Consider the following 20,752-nt stretch of genomic DNA (forward strand, 5'->3'; position numbering starts at 1 on the left):
CCACGCGCTGCGGCCGTGCCGAAGGTGCGCCAAAGGTAAGCCTGTCTACGCCCGTCCGTGCCAAGACCGCGCCCAGTGCCAGACCCCCTGGCCCCCACACCACCCACCCTACCCGCATTACATACGACGCCTCCACCCTCTTAGCCCTAAACCCCGGCCGACTCCCCAACTGCGCCCAAGCCGCACCTGGACACACCCATGGACCCTTCACATGCTACTCCTGCAAGTATGACGGCACCAAGACCAACTCCTCATCCACGAACACCAAACAGAGATCTGACACCAACCACCTAAAATGCATCCTGCTCAACACCCGCTTGGTCCACAGACACGCCATCGACCTTTGGAATCTACTAGACACCATCTCTCCGGACGTCGCCTTCCTAACAGAAACATGGATGAACGCCTCCTCAGCCCCAGACATCACCATTGCCATCCCGGAAGGCTACAAGATCATCCGAAAAGACCGCACCTACCAAACAGGAGGAGGCATTGCTATCGTCCATAAGAATTCCATCCGCATCTCAACCAGCTCAGACGTCAACCTCGCTAACACCGAACACCTCCACTTCCAGATCCACACCGACCCCAAGACCACACTCAGAGGCACCCTCCTCTACAGGCCACCAGGACCCCGTGCACAATTCAGTGAAGACATCACTGACTTTATCACCCCACACGCCCTCCCCTCCGAGGACTACATTCTACTGGGAGACCTCAATTTTCACCTGGAAAAGAGCAACGACAGCAACACCACCACCCTTCTAGACAATCTCGCCAACATCGGACTCAAACAACTTGTTAATACCCCCACTCACTACGCAGGTCACACACTCGACCCTATCTTCACCTCCAGCAAACATATCTCCTCAGTCACACCACAGTTCTCCACTGGACGGACCACAGCTGCGTTCACTTTGTCTACAAAAAGACCACAACCCACAACCATCCTCAACCTACTCTGCGAAGAAACTGGAACAAAATCACCATCGACCAGATCTCCTCATCGCTTCTTCAAAACCCCCCTGCCCACTCTTCGAACCCCAACCAAGCAGCCATTAACCTCACGCAATGGCTAACCAACAGCGCCGACAACCTAGCACCTTTGAAAAAACGCCAAATCAAACTAGGCAGCAAAAACGCCCCCTGGTTCAACGATGATCTTAAGAAATCCAAGAAACTCTGTCGCTCCCTTGAGAAGGCCTGGAAAAAAGACCCAAACACCATCACCAGGGACACCTTCAAAAACGCCACCCGCATACACCACCAACTGATCTGGACTGCCAAGAAAACCGCATTTAAAGACCGACTAGACAACAACGCCCATAACAGCAAGGAATTATTCAACATCGTCAAAGAATTTACCAACCCCACAGCCAACTCCAACGACATCACTCCCTCTCAAACCCTCTGTGACTCCCTAGCTTCGTTCTTCCACAACAAAATCGCAGACATCCACAACAGCTTCGACAACCAACACGAAGACCAACCCACCCAACCTTCGGCCGTACCTTCACCCCCCTTGAACATCCTTAATGACTGGAACCCAATCTCCACTGAGGACACCATCCACCTGATGAACTCCATCCACTCAGGATCCCCCACAGACCCATGCCCTCACCACATCTTCAACAAAGCAGACTCCATCATAGCACCACACCTCCGAGACGTCATCAACTGCTCCCTCAACTCCGCCACCTTCCCGGAAAGCTGGAAACACGCCGAACTCAGCGCCCTTCTGAAAAAACCCACAGCTGACCCCACCGAACTCAAAAACTACCGCCCCATCTCGCTCCTTCCATCCCCGGCCAAAGTCATCGAGAAAACTGTCAACAACCAGCTCGCCGCCTTCCTCGAAACCAACAAATCCCTCGACTCCTCACAGTCCGGCTTCCGAGCAAAACACAGCACTGAGACCGCACTCATCGCAGCAACAGACGACATTCGAACTCTACTGGACAATGGAGACACAGTCGCCCTCATCCTCATTGACCTCTCCGCAGCCTTCGACACAGTCTGTCATAGCACCCTGTTACAACGCCTCAGAAACATCGGAATCCAAGGAAAAGCACTGGAATGGATCACCTCGTTCCTTGCCGGAAGAACTCAGAGAGTCCGCCTCCCACCATTCAAGTCAGAGGCCACTGGAGTTATTTGCGGCGTGCCACAAGGATCTTCACTCAGCCCCACCCTCTTCAACGTTTACATGAGCCCCCTCGCGGCCATCGCACGCCAACACAACCTCAACATCATCTCCTACGCTGATGACACTCAACTGATCCTCTCACTCACCAAAGACCCTAACACCGCCAAAACCAACCTACATGAAGGAATGAAAGAAGTAGCCGAGTGGATGAAGCACAGCCGTCTGAAACTGAACTCAGACAAAACAGAAGTCCTTATATTAGGTACCTCCCCCTCCGCCTGGGATGACTCTTGGTGGCCAGAGGCCCTTGGAAAAGCACCCATCCCGACTAACCACGCACGGAACCTGGGCGTCATCCTGGACTCCTCACTCTCGATGACCAGACAAGTCAACGCCGTTTCATCATCTTGCTTCAACATTCTTCGCATGCTCAAAAAAACATTTCGCTGGATCCCCACCGAAACTAGAAAAACGGTCACCCACGCACTGGTTACAAGCCGCCTGGACTACGGAAACACCCTATACGCCGGTACCACCGCAAAACTTCAGAAAAAACTCCAACGCATCCAGAACGCATCAGCCAGACTCATACTAGACATCCCGCGTAAAGACCACATTTCTAGTCACCTGAAAAACCTCCACTGGCTTCCCGTCAATAAGAGGATAACATTCCGCCTCCTAACCCACGCACACAAAGCACTTTACAAACTTGGACCCGAATGCCTCAACACACGACTTTCCTTCTACACCCCCCTCGCCAGCTACGCTCCGCCTACCAAGCCCTTGCTGCTGTACCTCGCATCAACAAAACCACCATGGGAGGAAGATCCTTCTCATACCTGGCAGCTAAATCCTGGAACTCACTCCCCATTCACCTGCGCCTCACTCAGAACCATCTAGCATTCAGAAAGTAACTTAAAACTTGGATATTCGACAAGTAATTCCCCACCCTTCTTCAAGCGCCTTGAGACCCTCTGGGTATGTAGCGCGCTATATAAATATTTGACTTGACTTGACTTGACTTAGAAAGCCTTTATACCTTTACAACGAAATACAAGCATGTGTAGCAGTCTGGTAGTAAAATTATGAATACGAGTGGCTAATGTTTTGTAGAATAGATTTCCTTCTGATCACGGCAATAACATTTATAGCAAGCAATGAAGCATTTTGCAACGGGAAAGATCAGAGAGAGTTTTAATGGTTTGTAACAGTGTGGAATGTATTTAATTGATTGACCGATAGACCTCTGTCAGATGGTGACAGATCAAATGCAAATGAGGTTACCTGTTAAAAAAGGCATCAACTACACAAGTATCAAAAAGAATTATAACCTTTCATTCATGGGCAGGCGTTATGAAGTAAGAAATCCTGATGGAGCGGTCATTTGTTCTGGTAATTTCTCAATGCAAACCCTCATGCTACCTCTAATTTACCGCTGAAAAGGGTGTTGGGCCCTTCACACCATGTGTTACCTTCAAGAGACTTTATATAATCACCTGAACAGTCAAAAATGCAATTATTATTTCAAGCCAATAAAGAGAGTTGTTGAGTATTTTAAAGGGTTTTTTATTTTCTAGTCAAAAGTAAATTTTTCTTTGACCCTCTATTTATTAGTAAAATCTCAATCAGGTTACAGAATTTGGAAAACAGGAAAAATAGCATTAATATAGAACACATTACAGTCTGCATATAAGCATTACATGTAGGAAAGAAAATGTGGCGCAAAATATCAGTCAAAATTCTTAAAGAGTTTCTAAGTAAAATAGTCTTGCAAGGCTAATCAATAATTAAATAGTTTGCAAAAAATCTCCCATTAAGAGAAATAAATGCATAAGACAAATAAATCTTTTCAGACCTAATTAATTAGTCAAAGCATAAACTTAAAGTTTAGCATCTAATTCTATCCTGATCCACTGCATTCTCTGCTCCTGTCTGTGTCTAAAGAGCAAGCAAGGAGTGAGACAGCCCGCCCTTCACAAGGTCTCAAAGGAATGTGGCCTGCAGTGCCAAAATATGACGTGGAAGCAAGAAACCTCCCCCTGACTCTCCTCGGACGCCCAAGGCTGTACCCGTGACGATCTCGTACCCAACCCATGTGAATGAAGCAAAAACCAGAAGTGAGCTGAAAGCCAGCCAGTGAGCAAAAAAGCCAACCCCCCTCTAGAGAGGTCATTATTTATACTCTAATTCTTGGCAGTCTACACAAAAATTTTGCATCTTCAGGAAAACCTGTACGTGATTGGTCAGTCATGATGGCAAGAGTTCTCACTACCCTGATTCATTCTAAAATCCTGACTATACCAGTTTTAACAAAAGAAACATGAATAAATACATTTATAAACGTTTGCAACATTTACTAGGAAAAATGTTTCATTCTAATTCTCTTCCTTCCTTTCATAGCGCAGTAGGACGGATATGTTAACTAACTGGTACATTGGCACAGTCACAAGAATGTACAGTTCAAGATGTCCTTGACTTCTTCTTGTCATGAGGAGAGTTGGCTCAGTTTGCGCATGCACCCTTCTCTTTACAAGTCATAGCCTTGCTGGATTCACAGGCAACCATGTTTTGTGTAGGCCCCCAAAAAAACAGACACAAAATACAAATAAAACAGACACAAAGAGAATGTTAATTTCATGTAAATCAGCCCATTATGTTTCCCAACTCCATACTAATACCCCTTGTAAATGTTTACCTAGCCAAGCTATCAGTTTCAAGCAGCTTTTCTATTATTTATGACAACATGGAAAATAAATGTGCAATGTGCAACATAGCCTTTTCATGCATGGTGTAAATTTTAAAAGCACACACAGTTAATACAGCGCACACAGCAACATGCTTTAGTGTTTTAGATAGCTTTTCATGCAAAAAGCATTTAGCCCCCTGTGTAGTGTTTGGTGCATTATTCATTCACACACATTATAAAAAGAGGTGCTATTAACTGAAAATGTTTATCAAAATATGTAACAAGTCAAAGTCTTTTAAGACAGAAATAGTGAATTTAGATTGCAAGGGATGAGCTGGGAAGAGAGAAACACATTCTATTAATCTTCAAAGCTAAAAAAAGGCCACTTTTCTTTACACTGCAAAAACACATGTTAATTCAGCACAAGCATTTCAGACTGACTAGCCTCACTTTCATGTTTTTCATGTCCCTTGTTTTTAACTTGCACCAAAATGTGTGTGGCAATTTAAACGCAGTCTGTCTGAAGCACAAAAAATAAAACAATGCCTGACTGCAGATTAAAAAAGGCTCCATCAATCCACCCTTCTGATGATATCAAATCATAATCAAATGATTTATAATTCATCACACATATTTAATTTCAGTAGTGACATTTCTTTTTGCAAAAGCTGAGCATTTAACAATTTTACTTCTATTTCTAAGGCAAACACAAGTCAGGTCTGTAATCAGATCATATATAGCTAAGCTCAAATGTTTTAGTGCAGAGTTCTGTAAGTAGCTTCTTGGAACAGTTAGTCTTATTTAAAATAAGTAACAGAAATAATAAAAGGAAAATTAAACAGGACAATTTCAGCATTTCTTTGCTCTTTGTCAACAGCTTGCGATCAGAATGGTTCATACAGTGTGGCATTCTGTACCCTTTCCCATGCAAATTAGACTACTTAGGTGCTGAGAAACTCTGACAGAGCACCATCAATCCTTTTGCACTTTTTCAACCAAGGCCTTTCACTCTTATTTTCACTTTGATCAGATTCAGATGTTTCACCACAGCTCAGATCAAAGCTGTTGCACCATCCATTATGCAGATCTTGTGTAGCAGCTGCAATCTGGTGAGAAACTGCACACTGTACATCAACCAGACCTACACAGCAATGGCTAGTGTTCTCATCAGTGTTTTCCACAAGTGCATTTGCATTTTCAAGCCACTTTAGTGATGCTGAAAAACAGTCATTTGCAAAAGGTAACTCTGTGCTGCCACTCTGTGCTGCCATTGTGTTGCTTTATTATGCTTGACACTTCAGGCAGATAGCTACAATCCTTTCCTTGTCCAACCTGTTGTTCTGCACTCATTATCTTTAAGACTTCATTATGATCTGATTTCAGAGAAACTGACAATCTATACCTGGGCATCAGTTTTTGCAATAACAAATTTGCCACTATGCAGTTGTCACTTTTCTCAAAAACAGTTCTGAAACAACCCTGTTGTTCTGCTTCTGAAATATTTTCTTGAGCCTCTTTTAATTCAACTGTGAAGATTCCATTGAATGTATATGCTAACAGAACACAAATTTGTGCAACTGAATTAGCATTTCTCTCTCCCATGACAACTGTGATTCCCAATAGAGCAGATATACTGCATGTTAGGGTAAGGGCAATCAATTTCGAATTTTGGGCTGAGGTAACTACTAAAAGCCATGAAGCTTTGACAACATAATGTATAAGGAGCACAGCATGTGCTTCTTTTAATGTGTCACCTTTTAAACATGGGCCATCTACAAAATGGACATTGTTGGGCTGACTCAGACGTTCATCCTTAAAGTCTGAATTTGGCTTTATGCATATTTTCATGATAATTAGACTCTCATATTCAGTTTCATCACAACCCAATTCATTTGCTGACATTTCTGTGAAGTTAGGGACAAAGGTCATTGGAAAATACATCACAGACCTTTGAACACAGTCATTTTTTTCAATAGGCAATGAAAGAGCGCAGCCCTCCCCCTCACTGCAATTTGGTGTTTTTTCTTTCAAATAAACTTTCATTCCTAGTGCTGGGGCGCGACATTCTTTCTCTTTCAACTCTAGGAATGCTTTTGTGCAATTGTTGTCCAATGGAAGCGGATCAAACACACCCTTGTGTGTCAGCCTCAGTAAAGGCGTAGCCACTAGGGAAAGGTTCAGCAACCACTCTCTATAGCAGCTAACCATTCCCAAAAAGTTCCTGACTTCTTTCTGAATTTGAGGTGGATTTATCTTGGAAATCATTTCCACCCTCTCTGGTGATACCTTTCTACCTCCCTTTCCAATTTTGTGTCCCAGACATTAATCTTCTTTTTGACAGTACTCCTGACTATTCTCACCCAATGGCACTGTGACATGAACTTTGCAAAAATAAATAAAAGTAAGCCATTCTTCAGCACATGGAATGTGAAATAATATATTGACTGGATTCAGTACCACAGGACAACATGGAAAAATATGCTTTTAATCTCCTGCACTATTCTGTTCTTTTCATTTATTTTCTGTAAACCTGTGATCAGAAAGTTGCATAAACTTCCAATAAGTTCCATCAAAAATCCTTTTATTGGTAACATTCCTGCAACTGATGGTTTTCTTGAATACATGTCATCTGGTTCTAATTTTAATAAGACATGTTCTGCACATTTTATTAAGCTGGCATCCTTCTCTGTGAACTCTCCTATTTCTATGTTTATTATTTTTTCCAAATCAGAAGGTAATTTTTCAACTGACTTTTAATGCTACAGCTGTCTCTTGTTGGACCATTTTAAAATGTACATCCTCATCAGGAATCTGAAAAATAACATTATCTGATATACAGTAATCTGAGCTGCTTGATTTGCAAAATAATTGTTTTCTTGCTAGGCCAGAGTCACAGACAACAGTTTTGCAATTTTCCTCAAATGGGCCTATTTTTGGTGCACATTCTTCTAACACTGGGTTTGTAATTTCTTTGTTTAAAACTCCTGCAACTAAATCTGGATTTTCCACTGCCATCACAATGGACTTGGTAAATTCAGAATTGTGAGGGTTAGAACTCTCATTTGCAAACACAGTAACTTGTTGAACTGGGTTCTGATTTTGTCTTTTGAAATAATTCACATTTGCTCTGGACAACTTATTTAAATTAATGTTAGCATTTTCCATATTTTGTGGGTCCATCTGTGCTTAAAAAATTCCTGCCATAGGTACCTGTTTCTGAACTGACATTTGCATTTGCTTAACTGGCATATCTTGCATCTGCATTTCTCCATGTTTTTGTGCATCATGTTTACTTTTATGTTTCTTCTTCCAATGCTCAAATCTGTTATATAGATGGCAGAAGGACACATTTTCCATCAGTACAACATCCATACCTGAATTTGCACAAACCAAAACACCTTTACTCCCACCCCGTGTTCTTTTAATCTGTACCCAATCAACATCCTCTGCTGGCACTCTGCCCTTCAGGAAAATAATCACTGCTATGTTTTTCTCCATTACAACAGAAAATGATGGTGCATTCAAGCAAACCTTTTTCTTGGTCTCTTCACCTGGCCTTTCCACAACAAATTTAGATTCAAACCACAATTCTGTTTGCATGGCAATGTAAAAGAACATTTGCAAATGAATGCACAATTCTTTTAAAATTTCAACAAATCCATCAACTTGTGGGTACCACAGCATAAATTTGTCTCTTAATTGTGGGAATGTTTTCAGAAATGCTGCAAGTTCACTTTTATTCTGTGGCATAGGAACATACATTTCTCCCACCTTTTCTCTCAATGAGTAAGCAAAAGCTTCTCCATCATTCTGTTTATTATTTTACTCAATTATATCTGGTGGCTTCTTTTCGTTATCCAGTTTCCTTGCTAGGTCTGGTGGTTTCTTTTTCTTCTCATGTTTTCTTGCCCAAGTGTCTCCTACTTTCTCAAACCCATTGCATTTGAAAATATATTTTATTTCTGCAATGAGCAAATGCAATCCTGAAGAACACATTTTCTCATTTGCTTCATCATCCATGTGTACCCTAAAACCTTTCTGAAATGGAAAACTTCCTGAACCATCAGTTTCATATTTGTGAGCCAAATCTGGCAGTCCATTATGTGTAGTTAATGCACATGCAGCTGTTTCCTTACTCAGGGAAATTAATTATTTTTCCTGACACTGGTTCACATTTTCATTATTTAAACAGCAGGGATTGTTAATTTCTTCATGTTCACATGTTGAATTTAAAACACTAAACTGTTTCTCTTTTTCATGGTCTGTGTTAATATGTTATCTATCTTTTTAATCACTGCTGCTTCCTCTAAGCAGGTTTGAAAAATCCCATTTTCAAATATATTTATTTTAGGTTGGGCTGCAGATGTTCTAAATACCATTTTCTCTCACCTTTCAGTGCTTGGGGTGATTTATGTTAAATATTCTGTGTATTCGGAGTTTCTAAAGTAAACCCTGTCATAGTCACTCCTTCTGCAGCTCTTTGAACCTTTTCAGGAGGGACCATATTAATTGGGACAGTCATATTTTTTCTAAGCATTATCTGTGTATCTGCAGTTTGTAATTCTTGGACGGAATCAGGCACATTTGAAGCAGTAACACCTGGAGGTATCACTGTCAGTGCTGAATCAACAGGTAATGGGTCAATATAAAATGTCTGCACAGTTTTCTCAGTCTGTATTTCTCTCTGTTCAACAGAAGCAGTAGCCCCTGTAGTATGTACTGGTGCACTATTTTCAGTATTTTTCAAGGGGACCACATAAACAGGTGGACACTCAGTTAACAATTCATCCATTATTTCATCCCCTGGATTATTATTTATTTGAAGCTCTTTATCATCACTAATTCCCTTCTCCTGAATTTGGTGCTTTACCTTTTTATCCTCACTTGCTTTCTCTCTTGCTGCTTTTTCCCACATGCTTAAGGCCTCAAATTGTGCAGCTTTAGATAGTGTCTTTATTTCACATAACACTTCCCTTAATTTGTCAATAATTTGCAATTCAAAAGTACCATCTTTTGGAAACCTCAAAGCACCTTCTTTTTCAGTAATCTTGCACCATTGGTGAACCCACATACATGTGTTATGTCCCAAATTGGTAGACATAAAATGCACAGGTGTTCCTTCAAGAGCATCACCAATAAAAAACAAATTTTTCACTTTACCTCCTAACGGCTTCTTTAAACCTTCAAACATTTTCATTTTTGCAATAGTTCAATGCAATTTCTTTTTTCCAAAGCTGTCAATCTCAATTTCAGTCAGTTTTACTCCTACCACTGACCCTCCACAAAATCTTACTGCAATATTTCTCTTAATCAATAACTCTGTTAGTAACAACATAAATACATTCGCTACTCTGTCTGTTGTGCTAAATAAAGGATAGATTTATATTCACTGCGAGTTACACATTCCGCTTACCCTTCACAAAGTAAGACCTTCCGTTTACTCTTCAAACACTACAGGTAAATCCCTTCCACTTACCTTTCACTCAAGCTCAGAAGAACCTGCTACTCCTTTGGACTTATCCTTCAGGATATATCTTAGGCCAAAGTTTCACCAGCGAACCCTTTTGCTATCAATCAAGCTCAGAAGAACCTGCTACTCCTTCGGTGTGACCCTTTCTAGGTGATATCAGACCAAAGTTTCACCGGCGAACTCTTTGCTGTCACTCAAGCTCAGAAGAACCTGCTACTCCTTCAGTGTGACCCTTTCTAGGTGATATCACACCAAATTCTAGCAGCAAACTCTTTGCTATCAATCACTCACACAGAAAATAGTCCCCAATTTAACACTGCCAGCCCTACCTAGCTTCTCAGTGTTATTCCAACAGACGAGTAACCTCAGTGCAGTGTGGCTTCCATTTACCACCCGCTATTCCTTCCCGGGATTCTCCCACAGGTGTGCATACCTGTGTTTCCAGACAACATAGAACAAGACACTTACTCAACATGAAGAGTTAAAACATGTAATCAATAACCCCAAAAATTATGTCCTATGAAATTACCAATATAATCAATAACACCATCAATTCAAAATGAGCAAAATGTCACCAACAGTAAAAAAACAACTTACATTTTCAACACTTCAAAAATACATGCTAGCATATTAACAACATTTCACAACCCTATTGATACTCACACCACTTCTTGCATCACCTGCCAGTACTGCTTTGCCAGTCTTCAGGTTCTGAGCATTGGAGTCAGGAATCAGGACTTGGACATTTACCTAACTTGGGCAATTATTTTATTTCCCTTCTAAGGTCAATGATCCATTAGTTGAATAGTTGATGGTGAAATCAATAATCATTAATCACCAAACTAATCAATAATGACCATCCTCTGATTACCAAAAACTGATGGAGCGGTAATTTCTTCTGGTAATTTCTCAATGCAAACCCTCATGCTACCTCTAATTTACCGCTGAAAAGGGTGTTGGGCCCTTCACACCATGTCACCTGAACAGTCAAAAATGCAATTATTATTTCAAGCCAATAAAGAGAGTTGTTGAGTATTTTAAAGGGTTTTTTATTTTCTAGTCAAAAGTTAATTTTTCTCTGACCCTCTATTTATTAGTAAAATCTCAATCAGGTTACAGAATTTGGAAAACAGGAAAAATAGCATTAATACAGAACACATTACAGTCTGCATATAAGCATTACATGTAGGAAAGAAAATGTGGCGCAAAATATCAGTCAAAATTCTTAAAGAGTTTCTAAGAAAAATAGTCTTGCAAGGCTAATCAATAATTAAATAGTTTGCAAATCTCCTATTAAGAGAAATAAATGCATAAGACAAATAAATCTTTTCAGACCTAATTAATTAGTCAAAGCATAAACTTAAAGTTTAGCATCTAATTCTATCCTGATCCACTGCATTCTCTGCTCCTGTCTGTGTCTAAATAGCAAGCAAGGAGTGAGACAGCCCGCCCTTCACAAGGCATCAAAGGAATGTGGCCTGCAGTGCCAAAATATGACGTGGAAGCCAGAAACCTCTCCCTGACTCTCCTCGGACGCTTAAGGCTGTACCCGTGATGATCTCGTACCTAACCCATGTGAATGAAGCAAAAAGCAGAAGTGAGCTGAAAGCCAGCCAGTGAGCAAAAAAGCCAACCCCCCTCCAGAGAGGTCATTATTTATACTCTAATTCTTGGCAGTCTACACAAAAATGTTGCATCTTCAGGAAAACCTGTACGTGATTGGTCAGTCATGATGGCAAGAGTTCTCACTACCCTGACTCATTCTAAAATCCTGACTATACCAGTTTTAACAAAAGAAGCATACATGAATAAATACATTTATAAACCTTTGCAACATTTACTAGGAAAAATGTTTCATTCTAATTCTCTTCCTTCCTTTCACAGCGCAGTAGGACGGATATGTTAACTAACTGGTACATTGGCACAGTCACAAGAATGTACAGTTCAAGATGTCCTTGACTTCTTCTTGTCATGAGGAGAGTTGGCTCAGTTTGCGCATGCACCCTTCTCTTTACAAGTCATAGTCTTGCTGGATTCACAGGCAACCATGTTTTGTGTAGGCCCCAAAAATAAAACAGACACAAAGAGAATATTAATTTAATGTAAATCATCCCATTATGTTTCCCAACTCCATACTAATACCCCTTGTAAATGTTTACCTAGCCAAGCTATTAGTTTCAAGCAGCTTTTCTATTATTTATGACAACATGCAAAATAAATGTGCAATGTGCAACATAGCATTTTTATGCTTTAGTATAAATTTTAAAAGCACACACAGTTAATACAGCGCACACAGCAACATGCTTTAGTGTTTTAGATAGCTTTTCATGCAAAAAGCATTTAGCCCCCTGTGTAGTGTTTGGTGCATTATTAATTCACACACAGTATAAAAAGAGGTGTTATTAACTGAAAATGTTTATCAAAATATGCAACAAGTCAAAGTCTTTTAAGACAGAAATAGTGAATTTAGATTGCAAGGGATGAGCTGGGAAGAGAGAAACACATTCTATTAATCTTCAAAGCTAAAAAAGGCCACTTTTCTTTACACTGCAAAAACACATGTTAATTCAGCACAACCATTTCAGACTGACTAGACCTCACTTTCATGTGCCTTGTTTTTAACTTGCACCAAAATGTGTGTGACAATTTAAATGCAGTCTGTCTGAAGCACAAAAATAAAACAATGCCTGACTGCAGATGAAATCTGCTCCATCACTATGTATCAAATAACTATCAAGATTTTGACGTCGGGTATGTCAATGGTTTCATTTTGAGCATTTTCCAGTCCTTCTGAACTATTGCACCACCGCAGGAATATATATGAAACTCAGAGCGGTACTAACTGGACAGCAGGTTAACACCAAGGTTCAAGGCAAGCATACTAAGCCTGGGCCTCTGTTTATATAGTTAGTGACCTGGAAGCACTTTTCTTAAAGATCATCATTTCCGGTTTTGATCCTTCACATAGCAGCTACCAACTGAATGTGCGCTCTCTGATATACTATACACCATTGCCTTATTTGGTTCAAGAAGACATCTTTTCCTCTATAGTTTCAAGGCCCCTCTTTATCAATGCTGTTCGTATTGGCTATCACCTATGCACGGCCTTTTACTCTCTTCCAGAGCAACTAGAAGCCGTAATTTAAATCCCACATCAATTATTGGGGCATTATAACAGTGAGCCTCCAACAATTGTAACACTGAGCATATTGTACATTGTAGTAAAGATTGCAGGTACAGTATGAGTTATTCCTTACTGGTCACAATCTCCAGCTTTTTCTAAAATGCTATTACTGGGGCAGAACCTGGTGGCAGAGGGCGCACCAGCACCTTTGTGTACTCTTTGTACCACATAGAAATTTGACCTTGTCAGCTTCATCCACTTTTACATGATATCCACCATGTATGTGTCTTCATTGTTTTCTAATATCCAAATCACATGAATGTTGTCTTATCGTGACCCTCCCTCAACATCACCCAGTCTGTATTTCAGGAAGAGAACCATTTGTTTAAATCCTTTACCTGCTACTGCAGGTTGTTGGTGTCGGGCTGTAACTCTCCCAGTGCATTTTCATGTTTCTTTACTGTGTCAGTGAGTTTTTGTTAATCGTTCTTCTGGAGTCTCACATCTATCTCCAACAAGTCTTTGCAGTTTTGGTGAAAATTGTCCCACTATGTTCTGCAGTGCCCTGCACTCTTGGAGTCTTGTGACAAAGAAGAACACTTTACCGGCAGACTGTATAGGCTGCACTTCGATCTCCAATTATAACAAGTAGTGTGTCCTGTGCACAATTCTTCCGGCACCTGCTGCCGTTTTGTGCCGCTGTTCAACAGATCAAAAACGTATAAACTATGAGAAGGTTTTTATTTTATTTTAGAGAATTTGTTAAGCGCACAAATACCCGAGGGTGTCTCGGCGCTGAGTGTCTTTGCTGTCCTTGAGATGATTACTGTTTAAAAAGCCAAGTTTTTATCTGTTTGCGAAAGGAAAGAAGAGAGGTGCAGGTTTTGATTTGGCTAGGAAGACTGTTCCAGAGTTTGGTGGCGGTCACTATAAAGGACCTGTCGCCCCAGGAGACTTTCTTGGTCCTTGGGACCTGCACAAGACCGGCAGTCGAAGAGCGGAGGGATCTGACAGGGGTGTAAGGGCAAAAGGCATCTTTTAAGAAAGCAGGTCCTAAAGAGTGAATTGCTTTATAGGCAATGCAAAGTGCCTTAAATTTAGTTCTCTTCTTTACTGGCAAACAGTGAAGCTGTTCAATAGTGCTGGAAATAGGGGTAAACTTGGGGGTCGCAGTGATCAATCTGGCCGCAGCGTTCTGCACCAGCTGTAGTTTTCTTATGACTCCTTCCTGAGCATTGACCAAGAGCGCGTTACAGTAATCAATGCGAGATATCACTAATGCACTGACCAGAGTCTTGGCCATACTCATGGGAAGGTAAGGGAGTAGTTTTTTGATCATTCTCATAGTATAGAATGAGGATGACACCACAGCATTAACATGGTGCATAAGTGTAAGTTTAGTGTCCAGTATGACCCCCAGATTTCATGCCTTGGCCACTGGGGACGGAGGTGGTCCAAGAGCAGCGGGCCACCAAGTGGGTGACCAAACTGGGGAGAGATTACCAAACACCATCACCTCCGTTTTATCGGAGTTAAGCTTCAGGCAGTTTGTGGACATCTAGTCACTTATGGCTGGCATTCCTGAATTAAAATTAGAAGCCACTTTATCTCCGTTTTTATTAATAGCCAAGACAATCTGGGTGTCATCAGCATAGGATGTCACCGCCAGGTGATGGGATTTAATGACCCTCGCCAAGTCCGACACATAGATGTTAAATAGTGTCGGACTTAGCGAGGATCCCTGGGGGACACCGCATGGGAGAGTAAAAGGTGGTGAAGTGAAATTGCCAAAGGTGACGGATTGTACTCGGTCGGCAAGAAAAGAGGAAATAAGATCCCTAGCTCCATGTGTGATCCCCACCGCTGAGACACGGTCGATCAAGATGGAATGATCGACCGTGTCAAATGCGGCGGATAGATCCAACAAGATAAGCACTGCCGATCTTCCCCCATCGAGTGTCATCCTGATTTCATCCGTAGCTTTGATAAGCGCGGTTTCTGTCCCATGTCCCTTCCGAAATCCAAATTGCGAGTTATCCAAACAATTATTGTGATCTATGTAATCGGAAATTTGGATATTCATGATCTTTTCAACAATTTTGGCGGGGAGAGGGAGGCAGGCTATAGGTCTATAGTTGGCAACTATAGAGGGATCTAAGGAACTCTTCTTAATGAGAGGTTTAATAGTCGCTTTCTTCCAGATGGAGGGAAAGATGTTAGCGGAAAACATAGCATCAAATATTTCCGTGAGTTTGGGACCTATGATGTCAGGAAACTTTTTAAGAATGGAAGGGGGACATGGATCTTCCGGTGAGCCAGAATTGGTAGTGCATAGTAAGTGTGATACCAGTTCTGACGGAACCTGAGTAAAGTTCTGAAAGGAAGGACTGAAGGTTGAGTCAGGCGGGATAGAATCTGACCACGCCAATTCCGTATGATCCTTAGGAGTGGAAGATGAAAGTCCAGTACTGATTGTGTGTGCCTTAAATAAAGTATAGATGTCAGTCACTTTGCTTTGAAAGTGGTCTGCCAAGGAGTCACATAGCTCTTGAGTAGCTATGATGGGGGTAGATGTCGCTTCACCACAGAGACGTGTGACTACCTGAAAGAGTTGTTTCACAGAGTCATGTGCAAGATTAATTTGGGTACTGTAAAATTTGCTTTTTTCCGTAACAATTAGTTGTTTATATTTAGACATCATGATCTTGTAGCAGGATTTTTGATCTGGGTCATAGTCTCGTCTCCATCTACGTTCCTGACGTCTACATTTGTGCTTTTCCTGTCTGAGGACATCATTGTACCAAGGCGCAGACTTAGAAGCCCTATTGATAGATTGTTTCTTTAAAGGGACCATCCTATTCACTGTGTTCTGAATCCAGTTGGTGTAATTATTAGCTCCCAACTCAGGATCAATCACAGCAGATGGCAGCGAGGTTAGTAGTGATGACTGAGATGCAAGAATATCAATACTTTTCCAAGCTCTAAATTGGTTAATGGGTAGGGGGTTTTTAGTTGCGGAGGGAGTACCTTTTAATAAAAAATCAAAAAGAATAGCCGAGTGGTCGGTCCATGTCAGGGGGAGAACATCTCTCATCCTGAGTGATGTATGACTAGAAAAGAGAACATCCAGAAGGTGGCCCGCAGTGTGGGTGGGGCCAGAAACTAGTTGTGGGAGTCCTATTACTTCCAATTCGGATAAAAAAGCTGCAGTGTCAAGGTTGTCCAACATCTCTAGGTGAAAATTAAAATCACCCAGAATGGTATACTGGTTTTCGCCTGCCAGTGGTTCTAATAAAATTTCCAAATTAGCAAGAAATGCACCACGAGGTCCTGGAGGACGATAGTTAAGCGTGCCTTTAAAAGGGGAAGCATGGGGAGTGGCAATTGTAAAAGAAATTGCTTCACAACTGGTGGTAGGGACAGCCTCCATTCGTACTATTAAATTGTTACGATATATAATAGCCAGGCCACCTCCTTTTCTTGGAGGTGGTCTGTCTACTCTGATGTTCGAGAATCCGTCAGGGGTTGCAGTGACAAAGTCGGGTCCACAGGAGGGATCACCCCAGGTTTCGGTTAAGAAAAGAAGATCAAGATTGTGGTCCTCAATAAAACTCAGAACTTCATATTTGTGCTTGGGCAGGGAACGTGTATTTATTAATGCCGCCATACAAGGTTTAGACAGTGTTTTCTTCCTGCAGGGGGTGACTGTCGGTAAGCGGCGATAGTTATTAGTAACAAAGGAACAGCTAGGACAAACATAAGGGAGGGAGTATGGCTGGTTGGCAAGTTCAAGACGAGGGCAAAGAAGAAGGGGTGTATTTAACGCATGAAGTTGCTTAAAATCGTAAGTCAAGGTCACCTCTGGTCTGTTTTTCGGGAAACCGGCAGGAGGGATGGCCCTAGGCTCGGTCCAGGCGCGGACGGGCGCAGACGGGCTTGCCTTAGGCGCGCCCGCTGCGCGACCGAGAAATACACATTTATATATCGGAAAAGGAGGCGGGGGCGTGGTCTGATGCAGTGGTCGTCGCCTGTGGGATCAGGGAAATGGCGTCAAGAATGTAGCCCGCGGCAGCGATGATATCGGCTGCGCGGGGATGCCCAGAGCGAGGTGAAGAAGAGTGAGTGCCCAGGGAGGGGGGAGTTAAAAGTCAAAACACAGTATCACAACAAATTTTTAAAATAATTGCAAGCGTTCTCCCGGCTGTGCCTCAGGAGATAGAGTGTCCACTGACTCGCGCTAGTAGTCAGCGCGCTTTAAATACCATCGACGGGGGCGTGGTCTGATGCAGTGGGCGTCGCCTGTGGGATCAGGGAAATGGCGTCAAAAATGTAGCCCGCGGCAGCGATGATATCGGCTGCGCGGGGATGCCCAGAGCGAGGTGAAGAAGAGTGAGTGCCCAGGGAGGGGGGAGTTAAAAGTCAAAACACAGTATCACAACAAATTTTTAAAATAATTGCAAGCGTTCTCCCGGCTGTGCCTCAGGAGATAGAGTGTCCACTGACTCGTGCTAGTAGTCAGCGTGCTTTAAATACCATCGGCGGGGGGCGTCGCCTGTGGGATCAGGGAAATGGCGTCAAGAATGTAGCCCGCGGCAGCGATGATATCGGCTGCGCGGGGATGCCCAGAGCGAGGTGAAGAAGAGTGAGTACCCAGGGAGGGGGGGGGGGAGTTAAAAGTCAAAACACAGTATAAAAACAAATTTTTAAAATAATTGCAAGCGTTCTCCCGGCTGTGTCTCAGGAGATAGAGTGTCCACTGACTCGCGCTAGTAGTCAGCGCGCTTTAAATACCATCGGCGGGGGGCGTGGTCTGATGCAGTGGGCGTGGCCTGTGGGATCAGGGAAATGGCGTCAAGAATGTAGCCCGCGGCAGCGATGATATCGGCTGCGCGGGGATGCCCAGAGCGAGGTGAAGAAGAGTGAGTGCCCAGGGAGGGGGGAGTTAAAAGTCAAAACACAGTATCACAACAAATTTTTTAAATAATTGCAACGTTCTCCCAACTGTGCCTCAGGAGATAGAGTGTCCACCAGGAAAGAGTCCAATTCCAGTATAGATTTCAAATTATCTTCTTTATTATTATTCCTCAGTTTAAACATTAAAATTCAGTCAATGCGTTTCATTCCATACACTCCTGGAACTTCATTAGGGTTCCAGATTGTATATAGCGATGTATTTCGGGGATTTAATAACTTAGTAATGCATCCATAATGATTTGGATGAAAAGTCCTCAACATAAGATGTTCCGGCTATTCTATGGGCTGCCGCGAATTCTAACAAGCATCATCAAGCCCCATAATCGATACCATAGTAAGCATCCATATCGAAGTATTGTGCGGTCTGGTTTCAAAAAGCTCTTGGAGTCTTGTGTTTGCCCATTATAATTCAGAATTCAATTTTGATCATTCCTGTGCTTTTAAGGTAGGACAAGATTCCACGTTTGTGCTACTTTATCAAGATTGTCAGGTGGTCCGGGTGTGCAACCCAGGGTTTCCTCTGTGAGTGCCGTTGAGTTGTTTAGAAATCTTATGTGGGTGTATGAGTTTGCCTCACGTGCACTCATGCTCCCCCAAATAATAAATACCTGCAGAGGGGTTTTGTCCAGCAGATTAGTCTACTGATGTACTCTGATTGCTTAAAAGAGCGTCCTTTTGGAGGGGACCAGGTTTGGCAGTTGTGGCTGGATTATTCCAGTTGGAGCTGGAGCACGGCTGATTTGCATATGGCTAGTCACACTGTAGAATTGCAATAGTGGGCATACAATTATGGCTTGGAATGCAAACCCGAGTTTGTGGCTGAAATTCAACCATCCTTTTCATAGCAGTAGACACCCTAAATGCAACAAGTTTACCCATATGTAGGTCTCATGCTTACTAAGACTATGTCAGAGGGCTCAAGCTATATTTCACTGAGAAGGTCTTAGTAGCCGAAACCAACATTGGGTTGATTGTGTTCCCATCTGGAGGGGACTTGGTCTGACAGTTTGGTCTACACTAAGGGTTATTTGTATGTGGCTGGTATATGTCTAAAGTAGCGTGGTTGGTAAAAAAAACAATGGTGTGGTATGCAACCTGACTGCCTGCCAGTGGCTCAGATTAATTTAGGCATTCCTTTAATCTGTTTGTTGCAATAGACATTCCTAAGTGTGGCAGTGATGCCCAGACGTATCGCCCATGCTCATTTGCCACAATACACAAGCTGAGTAGACCATGACCATCTGGGGTTGCTTGTGTTCCCATATGGAGGGGATTGGGTCAGGAAGTTCTGGCTGAACTATTTCTATTGGAGCAGGACTAAAGCTAATTTGCATACTGCTGTTCTTATTCTGGAATCACATAGTGGCCATAACGATGAACTGGAATGCAGCTCCGAGTGCTTGTTGGTGGATGAAATAATTAAACAACCTTCCATCACTTTGTTGTTTGTCACAAAGCATCCAGTCCCTTCCACACTGCGTCAATCACTAACACTTCTCCTGAAATCTTGCTACAGGCACTTGCTTTTTCAACAGTGACGTTTGGGCTGAAGAATCTTTGCTCAGTACCTAAGGTAAAGCATGTTAATTCAATACGCTCAGCTGGCCTAGTCAGACCCCCCTAACCCAACACCCGTGGCCCTCTGCCTTCTTCAGGGCTTCATGTTTTTCAATCCCAGCCCATGACCCTCAACCGGGGTACCACATAATCTCTGGGTGCGGTATACAGCAGATGGGGGAAGGCCGCAAATCTCAGTGGTTTCTCGTTCCCAGCTGGGATTACCTTTGTTGCGCATGCTCCCATCAGTACCTGTCAAGACCCAGAGCACTAACCAGGTCCTTGCTTCTCCTGGTGAAGCGACACATATCTGCAGCCGTCGCTAGGCACCAATTACCCCCATCCCCCTCCCTCCCCAATACAAGCAATTTCCAATCCACACCTGACTGCAGACCTGCAGGGCAGGGGAAAAAGGGACGTTCTCTAGGTGACTGTTACTGCTGCTCAGGCTGTTTTCTGGGTGAAGTTGTCTGGACTGTGAGCTGTTCGGAGTTTGAGTTCCTCGATGTCTTACTCCTGTGAAAACACAAGAATTAGACACAGGAATTCCCACTCTCCCTTATTCATTTCTTAGCACTACTTTCAGCAATTGTCCCTTCGTATCGGTCACTTCCCTGTTCCCCACTATCCGCAAGGGTTTTTTGGAATCTCTTCTTTCGTTTTTTAACTGGAAAGGGAAACTGGTAATAGAAGAACCAAGATTTGTGATACTGTTGTTCTGTAATTAGAGTGTTTGCTCTAATTTACTCATCGTTAATCATAGTAGTTTGCTCTTCTCACTTCTAAATTAGGGGC

At 42.6% G+C, this 20,752-nt stretch overlaps 1 protein-coding gene across 1 annotated transcript in view; it reads left to right on the forward strand.

The window, feature by feature from the left end:
- The window catches only part of PPP1R42 (protein phosphatase 1 regulatory subunit 42), a 541,010-nt gene that overhangs the window by 67,597 nt on the left and 452,661 nt on the right, over positions 1–20,752 (forward strand). The gene's annotated exons all lie outside the window — the stretch shown is intronic.

Source organism: Lissotriton helveticus, chromosome 4_1 (genome assembly GCF_964261635.1).
Source record: "Lissotriton helveticus chromosome 4_1, aLisHel1.1, whole genome shotgun sequence".
NCBI classification, from domain to species: Eukaryota; Metazoa; Chordata; class Amphibia; order Caudata; family Salamandridae; genus Lissotriton; species Lissotriton helveticus.